The following is a 15,035-nucleotide window of genomic DNA, read 5'->3' as shown; positions in this document are numbered from 1 at the left end:
AATCATCTAATATTATTTTCCAAAGTTGTTTTTAGGAGTTCTAGGTCCTTTGGATTTTATTATGATTTTCAGCTTGTCAATTTCTGGAGAAAAAAAAAATCTCCTGGGATTTTTATTAGAAATGCATTGAACCTATAGATCAATTTGGGGAGAGTTGATATCTTGACAATATTGAGTCTTCTGACCCATGAACAAAGTATGTATCTCATTCATTTAGGTCTCTTGAGTTTCTCTCAGCAATGTTTTGTCCTTTTCAGTTTAAGATCTTTCACATCCATGCTGTTTCAAAGGGACACATGCACCCCAATGTTTATAGCAGCACTATCAACAGTAGCCAAAGTATGGAAAGAGCCCAAATCCATCCATCGATGGATGAAGCAATAAAGAAGATGTGGTATATAGTGGCACCTGGGTGGCTCAGTCAGTTAAGTATCTGACTTGGGCTCTGGTCATGATCTCACAGTTCATGGGTTCAAGCCCTGCATCAGGCTCTGTGCTGACAGCTCAGAGCCTGGAGCCTGTTTTGGAATCTGTGTCTCCCTCTCTCTCTGTCCCTCCACCTCCCCCCCCCCCCAACATCGCATGCTCTCTCTCTCTCTCTCAAAAATAAATTAAAAAGTATTAAAAAGAAGTTGTGGTAAATATATACAATGGAGTATTACTCGGCAATCAAAAAGAACGAAAGCTTGCCATTTGCAACTATGTGGATGGAACTAGAGGGTATTATGCTAAGTGAAATTAGTCAGTCAGAGAAAGGCAAATACCATATGACTTCACTCATATGAGGACTTTAAGATATAAAACAGATGAACATAAGGGGAGGGAAACAAAAATAATATAAAAATAGGGAGGGGGATAAAACATAAGAGACTCTTAAATATGGAGAACAAACAGAGGGTTGCTGGAGAGGTTATGGGAGGGGGGGATGTTTTAAATGGGTAAGGGGCATTGAGGGATCTACTCCTGAAATCATTGTTGCACTACATGCTAACTAACTAGGATGTAAATTAAAATCAAAAACAAAACAAAAAAAAAAACAGCCACACCTGAAACTCACCAAGTTGTGCACATTAAACATGTATACCTTTTTGTATGTCAATCATTTGTCAATGAAGTAGTTTTAAAAAAAAAAAGATTTTTCACATCTTTTGTCACATTTATCCTTAAGTCTTTCATTATTTTTTGATGCTATCTTAAAATTTCAATTTTTAATTGTTCATTGCCAATATATAGAAATTCAATTCATTTTTGTGTATCAATCTTGTATCTTGTGCCTCCCTAAGTTTATTAGTTTTTGTGGCAGTTTTGTATACTGCACTGAAATTTCTACAGAGATAATCATGTTATTTATGAAAAGACAGTTTTTCTTCTTTCTTCAATATGGACTCCTTTTATTTATTTTTTAGAAATATGATTTCACCTGGGTTTTCTTTTTAGTTTGCAAAAAAGAATTGAATTGGTTGATTTTTGAAGGGTTGAATTCCTCTTGGGATGAATCCCACTTGGTCATGATGTAGTATCCTTTTTACATATTGTTAAATTTATTGAAATTATGTTTAGAGTTTTTGTATCTATATACAATATTGAATAAAAGTGGTGATAGAAGACATCCCCCTATCTTGTTCTTGATCTTAGTGGGAGAGTATTCAGTCTTTAACAAATGAATGTGATGTTAGCTGTCAGTATTTTATAAATGTCTTTTATCAGGTTGAAGAAGTTTCCTCATACTCCTAGCTTGCCAAGAATTTTTATTAGAAATAAATATTAGATTTTGTCAAATGCAGTGTTTGCACCTATTGAGATGATTATATGGTTTTTCTCCTTTGGTTTGCTAATATGATGAATTACTGTTTGATTTTTTTTAATATGAAATTTATTGTCAAATTGGTTTCCATACAACACCCAGGGCTCATCCCAACAGGTGCCCTCCTCAATACATATCACCCACCCCCCCATCCCTCCCACCCCCCATCAATCCTCAGATTGTTCTCAGTTTTTAAGAGTCTCTTATGGTTTGGCTCCCTCCCTCTCTAACTTTTTTTTTTCCTTCCTCTCCCCCATGGTCTTCTGTTAAGTTTCTCAGGATCCACATAAGAGTGAAACCATATGGTATCTGTCTTTCTCTGTATGGCTTATTTCACTTAGCATAACACTCCAGTTCCATCCACGTTGCTACAAAAGGCCAGATTTCATTCTTTCTCATTGCCACGTAGTATTCCATTGTGTATACAAACCACAATTTCTTTATCCATTCATCAGTTGATGGACATTTAGGCTCTTTCCATTATTTGGCTATTGTTGAAAGTGCTGCTATAAACATTGGGGTACAAGTGCCCCTATGCATCAGTACTCCTGTATCCCTTGGGTAAATTCCTAGCAGTGCTATTGCTGGGTCATAGGGTAGGTCTATTTTTAATTTTTTGAGGAACCTCCACACTGTTTTCCAGAGTGGCTGTACCAGTTTGCATTCCCTACTGTTTGATTTTTGAACAGTAAAACAATTCTGCATTTTGGGGGCGAACACACCCACTTGGTTATATTATGTTATCCTTTTTTATACCGTTGAGTTCAATTTGCTAAAATTTTGTTTAGATTTTTTGCTTCTATGTACATGAGAGATATTAGTCTGTAGTTTTGTTTCCTGTAATATCTTTGTCTGGGTTTGGAGTTGGGATAATACTGGCCGCATAGAATGAGTTGGGAGTTTTTCTTTGGAAAATCTTGTGTAGAATTAGTATTACTTCTTCCTTCTATAGAATTAGTATTAGTACAGATACTAATTTCTTTATTTTTTTAATGTTTATTTTTAAGAGAGAGACAGAGAGAGAGAGAGAGAGAGAGAGAGAGAGAGAGAGCAAGCTGGGGAGGGGCAAAGAGAGAGGGAGACACAGAATCCAAAGGAGGCTTCAGGCTCCGAGCTGTCAGCACAGAGGCTGATGCGGGGCTCGAACCCACTAACTGTGAGATCATGACCTGAGCCAAAGTTGGATGCTTAACTGACTGAGCCACACAGGTGCCCCTCTATAATTTCTATAGAGCTAATATTATTACTTCTAGCTATGTGGGCCTGAAATTATCCATGTGGAAAGGCTTTTAAGTACAAGTTCAATTTCTTTAACAGATATAGGGCTTTTTAAGTTATCTATTTATTTTTGTGTGAGCTATGGTAAGTTATGTCTTTCAAGGAGTTTTTCCATTTTATCTAGGTTGTGAAATTTATTGGCATAAAGTTATTACTAGTCATAATAATCTATTTTTACCCCCTTTTTCTTGTTTGTTTGTGTTTTTCACATGAGATGGACAATACACTGCAGTTGTTACAAGGTTTGAAGGAGGCACATGTCACAAAACAGCATGAACATCAATTATCACACTTATGACTTACAAAAGGATCTATTTTTATTCTTAATACCTATAGAATATGTGGTGATATCAACTCTGCATTCCTGTTATTGATAATTTATCTTTTTACTTTTTTTCCTGATTAGTCTGGCTACAGCTTAATCCATTTTACTGATTTTTCTGAAAGAACCAGCCTTTGCTTTATTTGATTCTATTGTTTTCTTCTTTTCTATTTCATTGGATTCTGCCTTGGTCTTTATTATTCCTTTTTTCTGCTTTATGTCTGATTTGCTCTTTCTTTTCTAGTTTTGTAAGGTAGAAGCTGAGATCATTGATTTGAAAGCTTTCTTTTTCTTAATATAGACATTTAGTGTTGTAGGTTTTCCCTTAAGTAATGTGTTAATCACATCTACAAATCCTGATATGTTGTTTTCATTTTCATTCAGTTGCAAATACTTTTAAAATTCCTCTTTTGATTTTTTCTTTAATCTCCCAGTTATAAAGAAAGGTATTGTTTGGTTTCCAAATACTGGGGGATTTTCCAAGGATCTTTTAGTTATTGATTTCTAATTTAATTTTTCTGTGGTCAGAGAACAGAGGTTGTATGACTTGAATCCTATTGTGTTTTATTGAGTCTTGTGACCCAGAATAGTTCTTTGTGCACTTGAGAAGAATGTGTATTCTGCTATTGTTAGGTGTTTTACAAAAGTCAATCAGGTCAAGTGATTAGTTTTTAAAATTTTCTATATCCATACTGATTTTCTGCATACGTGGTCTAGCAATTATTGAGTAGTGTTAAAATCTCTGACTATAATTATGGAGTCATCTATTTCTTTGTGCAGTTCTATCAGTTTTAACTTCATGTATTTTGAGGTACTGTTATTAGGTTCATAAATGTTTAAGATTGTTATTTTCTCTTGATGAATTGATCCTTTATCCTTATAATGATAAAATGACCTTCTTTATCCCTGGAAATATTCTTTGGTCTGAAATGTATTTTGTTTGATTTTAAAGTAGTTGATCTCATTTTCTTTCGGCTAGTGTTAGCGTGGTTTCTCTCTTTCCATCCTTTCACTTTTAACCTATTTGTTACATCATCTTCATATTTAAAGTGTACTTTTTGTAGGAAGCATATAGTTGGGTCTTGCTTTTTTATTCAACCTGATAAGCTATGCCTTTTAATCAGGCTATTTACACCATTTATATTTAATTTGATTATTAATGTTGTTAGATTTGAGTATCTCCTTTTGCTGTTTGTTTTCTATTTGTCCCACCTGTTATTTGTTGCCCCATTCCTAGTTTTCTACCTTCGTTTGGACTAATCAAGTTTCTTTTTGATATGATTTTATCTCCTTAGTTGCTTTATTAATTATAATTCTTTATTTTGATATGTTAGTGATTGCTTAACGGTTTATAATATGTATTTATCTATCATAGTCTGCCTTAAAGTGATATTATGCCTCTTCACACGTAATATAAGAACCTTACAATATATTCTTTCATTTATCCCCTCCTGGCCTATTTGATATTGTCATGCATTTTATTTTTCATTTTTCATTTTCATTTCATTTGGGTCTTCCTTAATATTTTCTGTGACTCTACTTTTTTGAATATATACAATACAGTTATAATAACTGTCTTAATGTTCTTTTCTGTAAATGCTAACATCTGTGTCACTTCTGGATTGCTTTTCACTAATTCTTTTTCCCCCTATCAGTTGTATTTTCTTGACTCTTTGTATAGCTGGTAATCTTTGTTTGGATGCCAGGTAGGTCTGGAGCGGTGCTCATTGTAGGGCTGCTTCTCCACTACTGAGGCAAGACCTTCCTGAATACTCTACCCAGTGCCTTGTAAATTTTGAGTTTTTCCAGCCTGATTGAAATAGGCGCTGTTCCTAGCCCAATGTGAATGACAAGAACGCTTCCCTCTAATCTTTACAGGTGGTTCTTTCTCTGGCCTAGGACCATTTCCTTAGATGCATACACTGATCAGAAATAGTTGAGGGAGGACTCTCTGCAGATCTGTCCAGTATTCTGTTTCTGTGAAGCTGTCTTTTTTCTGTTATTCTGTCCTGTGAACTCTAGCTGCTTCAGTCTCCCTGGACTCTAGGGTCTGTTTTCTGAACTCAGGGAGTCTGCCAGACTCTGTCTCAACTTTCTCTTCCTTCTGCCATGCTTGGAAACTCTCAAAGTAGCAAGCTGGGGCAGTTGTAGGACTCACCTTGTCAGTTTCCTGTCTCTCAGAGATCACTGTCCTCCGTTGCTTCATATAGAGTACCTTAAAAACTGTTGTTTTAGATATTGTGTCTGTTTTTTTTTTGTTTGTTTGTTTTAGATACTTTGGGTGGGATGGTCCTTGTGTGTTCATCTTGGCCAAAAAGAGAAGTCTAGTCATTGCTTCTTTCCCTCTCTTTGAGATTTAATCCTTTCTCTTTTAACTTTTTTGGGGGAAAATATGAAGGCTTAGAAAAGTTGTAAAAATTATTCAGGGAACACCTGTATACACTTCATCTAGATTCATCAGTTGTTAACATTTTGCCACATTTGTGCACGCTTTCTTTCTCACTCTCTCTCACACACACACTTTAATTGAACTATGGGAGAGAAATTGCAGACATCGTGATAGTTAATCATTAAATAAATCTTAAGAATAAAATCACTTTCCTATATAACAACAATACAATGATCAAATTCAGGAAAGAGTATAAATGGAAGAAGCAGAAATTGCCTTTTAAAGATTGAGCTCAGAAAAAAATAAAATAAAATAAAGGTTGGGTTTAGTATTGGCATCCCTTGACTTTCACTCTATTCCATTTGTAAAAGCAGTGACAGGCCAGCCCAGATTGAGTGATTGATTGATTGATTGATTTCAATATATGAAGTTTATTGTCAAATTGGTTTCCATACAACACCCAGTGCTCATCCCAAAAGGTGCCCTCCTCAATACCCATCAGCCACCCTCCTCTCCCTCCCACTCCCCATCAACCCTCAGTTTGTTCTCAGTTTTTAAGAGTCTCTTATGCTTTGTCTTTCTCCCACTCTAACTTCTTTTTTTTTTTTTCCTTCCCCTCCCCCATGGGTTTCTGTTACGTTTCTCAGGATCCACATAAGAGTGAAACCATATGGTATCTGTCTTTCTCTGTATGGCTCATTTCACTCATTTCACTCTGCAGTTCCATCCATGTTGCTACAAAGGGCCATATTTCATTCTTTCTCATTGCCACGTAGTACTCCATTGTGTATACAAACCACAATTTCTTTATCCATTCATCAGTTGATGGACATTTAGGCTCTTACCATAATATGGCTATTGTTGAGAGTGCTGCTATAAACATTGGGGTACAAGTGCCCCTATGCATCAGTACTCCTGTATCCCTTGGGTAAATTCCTAGCAGTGCTATTGCTGGGTCATAGGGTAGGTCTATTTTTAATTTTTTGAGGAACCTCCACACTGTTTTCCAGAGTGGCTGCACCAATTTGCATTCCCACCAACAGTGCAAGAGGGTTCCCGTTTCTCCACATCCTCTCCAGCATCTATAGTCTCCTGATTTGTTCATTTCGGCCACTCTGACTGGCATGAGGTAATATGTGATATCTGAGTGTGGTTTCGATTTGTATTTCCCTGATGAGGAGTGATGTTGAGCATCTTTTCATGTGCCTGTTGGCCATCTGGATGTCTTCTTTAGAGAAGTGTCTATTCATGTTTTCTGCCCATTTCTTCACTGGGTTATTTGTTTTTCGGGTGTGGAGTTTGGTGAGCTCTTTATAGATTTTGGATACTAGCCCTTTGTCTGATATGTCATTTGCAAATATCTTTTCCCATTCCGTTAGGCCAGCCAGATTTAAAAGGAGAAATATGTCCCCATTTCTCAGCCAGAGGAATGTCAAAGAATTACAGGTTATTTTAAATCTATCACATTGTACATATTCATTTCCAGTTGTCTCAATAATATACTTTGCAGCAACTTTTTTTCAATCCAGAAATTCAGATGTCAAATCTCCTTAGTCTCATTGGGCTAGGAACAGTCTTTAATCCGAAACAGTTTTGTTTTTGTTTTTTTAATTTTTTTTTAACGCTTATTATTGAGAGACAGAGAGAGACAAAGCGTGAGCATGGGAGGAGGAGAGAGAGGGGAAGACACAGAATCTGAAGCAGGCTCCAGGCTCTGAGCTATCAGCACAGAGCCCGACGTGGGGTTCAAACTCACAAACCGTGAGATCATGACCTGAGCCGAAGTCAGATGCTTAACCGACTGAGCTACCCAGGCACCCCTGAAAGTTTTTTTTTTTTTTTTTTTTTGTCTTTACGACATTGAAATATCTGAGGTGTACAGACCAGTTGTTTTGTAGACTGTCCCATAATTTGGGCTTATCTGTTTCCTTGTGATTAAATTCCAGTTCTGTATTTGGAATACAATAAAGGTGATGTCATGTTCTTAGAACACCACCTCATGTGTGATGCCAATTTGTACTACTGGTGAACTTAACTTTGAGTACTTGATTAAGGTGGTATCTGCAAGATTTCTCCAATGTACTGGCACTCTATCTCCATCATAATTGGTAAGTAATCGCCAAGGATGTTCTTTTTTTTCTTTTCCTTTAAATTAAAAACAACAACAACAACAAAAAACAAACAAACAAAAGGTTTGTATTCTGTGTTAGAGAAGCCCTTAATCTATTGTGTATCAGTTCTGCTGACTGTCACTTATGTGTGACCTCCTGTGTTTCAGGATTTTGTCATTAACTTGCATTTGCATGAATCTTATGGGACTGAATCAAAGAAGCGTCCTCCAGAGTGCGTTTTTTTGTTTTTTTTTTGGTTTTTTTTTTTATTGCTTCTGCTTAGAACACAGGGAACTTGGTAACTCTTTAAAGCCTCATGTTTGGGTCTCCTTCTTCCAGTCCCAGATCACAGTGTCAGCAGAAACTCTCCACATGCTCTCAAGCAAAGCCCGGTGCTCAGAGGTCAATGACCCAGTGCTGGTTCTTCCCACGGTTTGTTCCTTTTGGGTCGGGGTAATTCTTGGAGAATCTCTTAGTTTCTTGTCAGTGGTGGGTGTCCTGGAGAATCTGGCCTGCTATCCTGCCTGCCTAAGCAGAACCCAGGATGATTTTTCACTTAAATCTTTAGTATAAACATCATTCTGTCTTGACCTTCCATAATAATATCTTTGAAGATATTAGGATTTCGAATAATTTATTCAGTTAATATTTTCAATCGTCCTGTGAAATGGGAAGGCAGGTGAATTGGTACATTACGTAGTTGAGAAAGCTGAAACCTGTCAGGTGATGTAAGTTTACTAACCTCTGAAGCCTCAGTTTCCTGTTCTGTAAAACCAGAACTAACCCCCTCTTTGAACGAGCCAATGCTTTGTGAGCATTTACGGGGTGAATCTGGGAAGCGCCCAGCACCTAGCTCAGTATTACTGGCACCAGGCTTTAGATCTTCCAAAAGACAAGATGTCCACCCCTCTTTCTCCCTCCTCGTTCTTCCACTGCCCGGGTGGGGTCCGGCCGGCCTGGGGTGGAGCGCCACGCTAGCGGAGAAACTGGCAGACCAGCCCGCGAGGCCCGGAGGACCGGACTCTCGGGGCGGACGCGGGGGGCGGAGCCTGCGCTCGGGAACCTCCTCTGGGGTGGCGGGGGCGGTCCCCATGGGCCCTCATGCCTCCTCCCTTCTCCCGGCGGTGCTGGCCGGGGCCGCGTCTACGGTGAGTGCGCCGGGCCTTGGCTCCGCAGGCGCCCGGGACGCGCAGTCCGGTGCGGAGGGCGGCGGCGGGCTCCTGGTGGGCACCGCCGTGGGGCGCACCGGGGTGGGTACCAATTTGGGTCTGGGCGTGCGGTGGGGCGGACGCAGCGCAGCGGCGCGGCCTGGCTCGGTGGGGCGGTCCTGCCCGAGTCCCAGCGGTGAGGTCGGCCAGGGGGCCTGCGGAGGCCGAGCCTGGCGGGAGGCACCGGCTCAGGTGCGAGCACCTCCGCGGCGCTCCCTCTGCTGCCGGCGGGGAAGCCGGGCCAGATGCTGCCAGGTAGGGAGAGGTTCAGGGGTGGTCTCACGAATCTGGGGTCGTCCCCCAGCACCTCTTTCCCCGCGGGCACATCAACGTGAGAAAGCCCCTTCCTCCTTAGAGCCCTCTCTCCCAGGGTTTCTCCTAGGAAACCGATCAGCTGATCCCAGCCTGCGGCCTGCTGGCGCCGGAGAGTTGTGAGAGTCACCTGGCTTTTAAAGTACTTCAGAGACGCCTGCCCGGAGTGGGCTCTGAGGCCATCCCCCGTCTGTCGATCAGTGTCTGTTGATTGGCTTCCATTAGAAGATAAAGGCTGTCTCTAGTTTGAAAAGAATAGAAAAGTCTAGGAGGATTGGGACTGAGAAAAGGCCTTTGGATTGCTAGCCTTGGAGAGCAGTTACAAAGTGGGTGTGCGCTGGGTTGCATAGTGTTCAAGAGTGGGAGAGGGATGGGGACGTGGAGGTGGCCAGGGCTCAGGAAGCGCTTTGCAGCCCTTTGGTGATCAAAAGGAGGAGCAAGAAGATAGTAATTTGAGGGTTCAGGAGGTGTGTGTGTGTGTGTGTGTGTGTGTGTTTTAATTTCTAAATTTTTTTAATTTAAAGGAAGGTAACATGTTAGGGATGCAAGAAAGTCCAGGCATCAGTATTATTCAGGGTCCAGGCTAAGAGACTGGGCTTAAAAAGAGAGGGAGAAGGCTATCCTAGGCCGGAGGGCTGGGCAGGAGTTCTGGAATGTGACTCTAGGGCGAGGAGATAATGCTTGATTGGACCATAGTTTATCTTTTTGGAATTTTATTTTCTGGTTGGCCTTTAACCCCCACGAAATTGCAAAAATGTTCAGGTTCCTGTCTTTGTGCATTATTGGGAGAGAAGATCTATGCCTTGATCAGGTTAGAAACATCTGTTAGAAATATTGACCTGTTTGACCACATAATCTTGGGGGGGGGGCAGTAAAACTAGCTCTGATATTGTATTTTATGTGCCACATCAAATAAGTGTTTAGTATCTACTTTAAACTGAGCTAATAACAATGGGTGCTTTTTCCAGAGATGCATGCAAATGATTTGAGCACTAATCATTTCTTTGAAGATCTTTTATTCAGAGTGGAAACATCAAAAGCAAGTCAGTGGCGGGTTTGTTCTCTTTTTTAAGTCGTCAAGGGACAGTGGTTTCTCAAACATACCTAAGTTCCTATTGAAAATATGGAATATGGATGCTCTGACCTCACTTAGACCTTTGACATAAAAATCTCTGGGAGTAGAGCCTAGGGATAGGAATTTCAAACAGAGATCACAGGATTTTCTTGTGGCACTGAGAATTATTGACAGCCTCTGAGTTTTTTCTTTCAGATTTGGGCTTGTTGGGGCCTCTTTAGAACAGATTTCCTTAAAAGTTATGTGAATGCTGCCAAACTTACAGAGCTGAAGGTTACAGTCTTGTATCTTGTACAACTATCTATTGTGTTACCTATAAATTTTAATGTATTTTGAAGGAAATCTATATAGTCATTGTATTAGAAAAAAAACGTTTCTGATCACAAAAACCCCACTTAATTTATTTTTTAAGTTTTTGATGTTTGTTTATTTATTTATTTATTTTGGAGAGAGAGAGCATGAATGGGGGAGGGAAAGAGAGAACGGGAGACAGAGAATCTGAAACAGGCTCCAGGCTCCAAGCTGTCAGCACAGAGCCTGATGCAGGGTTTGAACTGTGAGTCATGACCTGAGCCCAAGTTGGACACTTAGCCGACTGAGCCACCTAGGTGCCCCACAAAAACCCCACTTTAGAACAATTAGAACATATGGGAAAAAACAATTTCCCAAATCCTATAATTAACAAACAACCACCAGTCATTCTTTCTGACACAAACACACACACACATACACACATATATGTGTATGTGTGTGTGTATATATATATATATATATGTAAAAGACATAAATGCACACCATACATTTAGAGAATAACTGGAATTGTATTCTGTGTACATTTTTATATTCTGGTTTTTTTTTCCAGTTTGCTATCATGAGCACCTTCGCATGTAGTTAAGTTTTTTAAACACCTTTTTATAAAAGCATATGTTCTGGCATATGGAGTTACCATAATTAATTCAATCAGCTCTATATCGTTAACATTCTGATTCTTTTCAATTTTTGTTTATTTTTATAATGTTGGCTTGAATATCGTGGTCTGCCTTTCTGATTATTTCCTTAGAATAAATTAAGTGATGGAGTTAAAAGCTATTCAAATACATTTTAAAATCTCATTTTCACGTATCTTCTCACTACTTTTCCTCACTAGAAGGAAAATTAACATTTGTAAAGGATCTATTGCCTTCTAGGTTCATTCTCTTATTTCAGTGGTTCTCAAATTTTAATGGGTAGAAGAGTCACTTGGGGAACTTGTTAAAAATTCATTTTCCCAGGGGCTGGGTGGCTTAGTCGGTTAATTAAGCGCCTGACTTTGGCTCAGGTCATGATCTCGTTGTCGTGGTTCAAGCCAAGCATTGGGCTCTGTGCTGACAGCTCAGAGCCTGGAGCCTGCTTCATGTTCTTTGTCTCCCACTCTCTCTCTCTGCCCCTCCCCAACTTGTGCATGCGCCCTCTCTCTCTCTCTCTCTCTCAAAAATAAACATTAAAACAATTTTTGAATTAAAAAAAAAAAATCATTTTCCTGAGTCCCAGGCCCAGCTGTTCTGACCCATTAGCTCTGGAGTAGGGCCCAGCAATCTTCAATTTTAACATTCCCCGCCATATTTGGTAAGAGGCATTCTTGGAACCATGTATGAAACATGCTTTTTAAATAAATAGCAAAACAGACTCAGAAATTTAGGTCACTTGCCGAAAGCCATTCATGCATCTGGTAACAGGATTTGAACTCAGCTCTTTGTGACTTCAGAGCCTTTGTTTTTTCCACTACCTTAGGCCTTCTCAAACCTTCTCATTGGTGTGCCCCTAAGGACTGCAGAAAGGGAACTCTGACTGACCCCCCTGCAGGGTTCTCTGGGATACCTGAACTTGACACAGACATACACAATGAATCTCCATTCAAAGCCCCCATCAGAAATTCTTACAGACTCTGTTATGCTGTATAACATTTACTATATAAAACAGTGTCAGTCCTTTGCTAGTTAAATTTACTGCTTGTTTCCTGATTGTTTTGTGGTGACTCTTACCGTGAAACAGTTATTGCAGGACCATCGGGAAGCTCTTGCCTAGAGTGCGAGACACTGCTCCTGTGTGCTCTGTGAATTCCGGATGGAAGGGATGGTCTAAGCAGCAATTCCTTTCAGAATCAGGTGAGAGAGGCACTGCTTTTGAATACTCAATGGCAGAGGAGCAGAAGGCGATGGGCATGACCGAGAAGAAGTGCCATTTATTAGAGATGGGGCTCATTACTCTTAGAAGAGTGTTGGCGTTAGTTACCTGAGGGGAGCCAGCATGGGGGTGAGCCTTTTTCAGTTTTTAAAACGTTCCCCAAATGGAATTTGAGACCCACTTAATTTTTTCTCTTCTTTATTAATCTTTATTTTTCCTTCTCCTGCCTTCTCATCTGTTTTTAGTAGTAGCCTGGGATTATGGTATGTCCTTATGTATTTCAACTAGTATACTCTAGAAGGTCACTGATTATTTACCAAATTCAGCACCTGCTATGTGTCAGGTCATTTTGAGGTCCAGGAATACAAAAAACAATGGTTCTCTTTGAGAATTAAGTTAACTGCTGTAAATTGACTTGGGTTTTGCTCAGTCTCTGACTTTTAAAATTTTAACTTTTAATTTTTAATTAATTTTAGACTTAGAGAGGAGTTGCAAAAATGGTACAGAGAAATCACTCAACCTCCCCTAATATTAGACCATTACATAACCATGGTTCAATTATCAGTACTATTAACTAGACTACAGATTTTATTTGGATTTCATCAATTTTCCTGCTAATAATTTTTTGTTGTTGTTCCCATAGTCTATCCAGGATCTACATTGCATTTAGTTATTTCTCCTTTGTCTTTTCCATCTGAGATAGTTTCTCAGTTTTTCCTTGTCCTTCATTATTTTGACCCTTTTGGAGAGTACTGGTTATTTTGTGGAGTTCAATATATCACTGATTCATGAGGTTGATAGGTCTTAACACTGATGATACTAAACCTGATCACTTAGGGTGAAATCTATGTTACTCTGCTGTGAAGTTATTGTCTTTCCCTTTGCAACTAATAATTATCTTGGGGGAGATACTTGAGACTATGCAAACTCTGTTTATCCTCAACTTTTCATCCACTAATTTTAATTCTCATTGATGGATCTTGTCTGCAAGAATTGATGCAGTGGTGTTTGCCTAGTGATTTTTTTCTACCTCCTGCTTCCTTATTAATTGAGAGTTTCCTATAAGAAAGAGCTGCCCTTTTTCCTCCCATTTGTTTATTTGATCATTTGTATCACTGTGGACTCTTCATTGTATTCTGTGAGTTAACATGCAATGCCATCATCATTTTCTTGCTTAAATGCTTACAATTTTGGAGCTTACAATTAGGGGCTCAGGCTCTGAGTTTAAATGGCTTGTGCTTGTAAGTGGCTGTCATCATTTCTATCCCATCCTTACCCCCAACCCAGGGAATCATTGCTTCTTCAGGGTCTGGGCAGCGATCACTTAGCAGCCAGGTAAGGGAGCTATAAATAGAAGAACGAATACCAGAGGCCCAAAGAAGGTAGGACAACATGTGTGCAGACACTCAGCTCTCAGGAACTCTGCAAGAGTAAAACGAGTAGCATAATACCAGCCTTTCCCCTGCTGCTGCTCCAGAGAGGCCTATGGGAGTAGGATCATGTGCCTGGGGCCGTGCCCTGAGAGGCTCTGTGCTTAAAGGACAACCAGATGGGTTTGGAAAACAGCTGGGTTTAGAACTCTGACTTGGCACTCTTGGCAGCTAAATGAAGACCACACCCTTTCTTCTGGTGCATTAATGTTTAGTAAATATTTGTGGACTGCACCTAGTATTCTCCCTCCATCCCCTGTGGTACAGAGATGTGTATGTGTAGAGATTCTCCAAAAATGATACCTAGCATAAATGCTGATTTATCTTTAGTTATAGCTTATCTTCCTTGCCAGATTTTTTCTTTCATTATTATGGAAAAGTTCAAGCATACACAAAAGTAGAGAGGAAAGCAAAATGAACCCTTGGGTACCTATCAGCTAATTCAATACATCTCAGTATTTTGTCAGTCTTATTTCATCTATTCCTCCATTTTCAGGGGTGGGGCTGGCATATTTTAAAACAAAAGACTCATTGAAATTTAAGAAAGGATTGAAATAAACTCTAAGTGCAAGGACTATACCTTAATTCTCTTTTCTCCCCTTAGTGCCTAGCACTATGCCTGAAAATAGCTGATGCTCAGAAAAGACTGGTTGAATTGAGAGGGAGGAAAAACCAGTTTTGAAAGCCTCATCATTTTGAACTATAAGACAGACTTCTAGAGTCTTGCCCTAAAATAACTTCTTTCACGTTACCTGAATTTATTGCCTACAGTCATGATTTTCCTGTCTGTTTTTTGATTGAAAAAGGAAACTTTTCAAGGGTAGGTTCAAGGTCTGTCAATTACTTAATGTTATTATAAATAAGTCCAGTCTAATGACAGTTCCCTAAACATTAACCTAGAGTTACTTGCCCTAGAAAGAACTTGCTTTTAAAAATCACGATT

At 39.5% G+C, this 15,035-nt stretch overlaps 1 non-coding gene across 1 annotated transcript; it reads right to left on the bottom strand.

The window, feature by feature from the left end:
• Window positions 1-3,290: 3,290 nt before the first annotated feature.
• Window positions 3,291-3,393, bottom strand: LOC122230886. The gene has a single exon (XR_006207954.1). It is a non-coding gene; the product is annotated as a small nucleolar RNA U13 (small nucleolar RNA).
• Window positions 3,394-15,035: the final 11,642 nt, after the last annotated feature.

Source organism: Panthera tigris, chromosome C2 (genome assembly GCF_018350195.1).
Source record: "Panthera tigris isolate Pti1 chromosome C2, P.tigris_Pti1_mat1.1, whole genome shotgun sequence".
NCBI classification, from domain to species: domain Eukaryota; kingdom Metazoa; phylum Chordata; class Mammalia; order Carnivora; family Felidae; genus Panthera; species Panthera tigris.
Note: the sequence above shows the minus strand (reverse complement) of the source record. Positions and strands in the feature narration are given on the sequence as shown.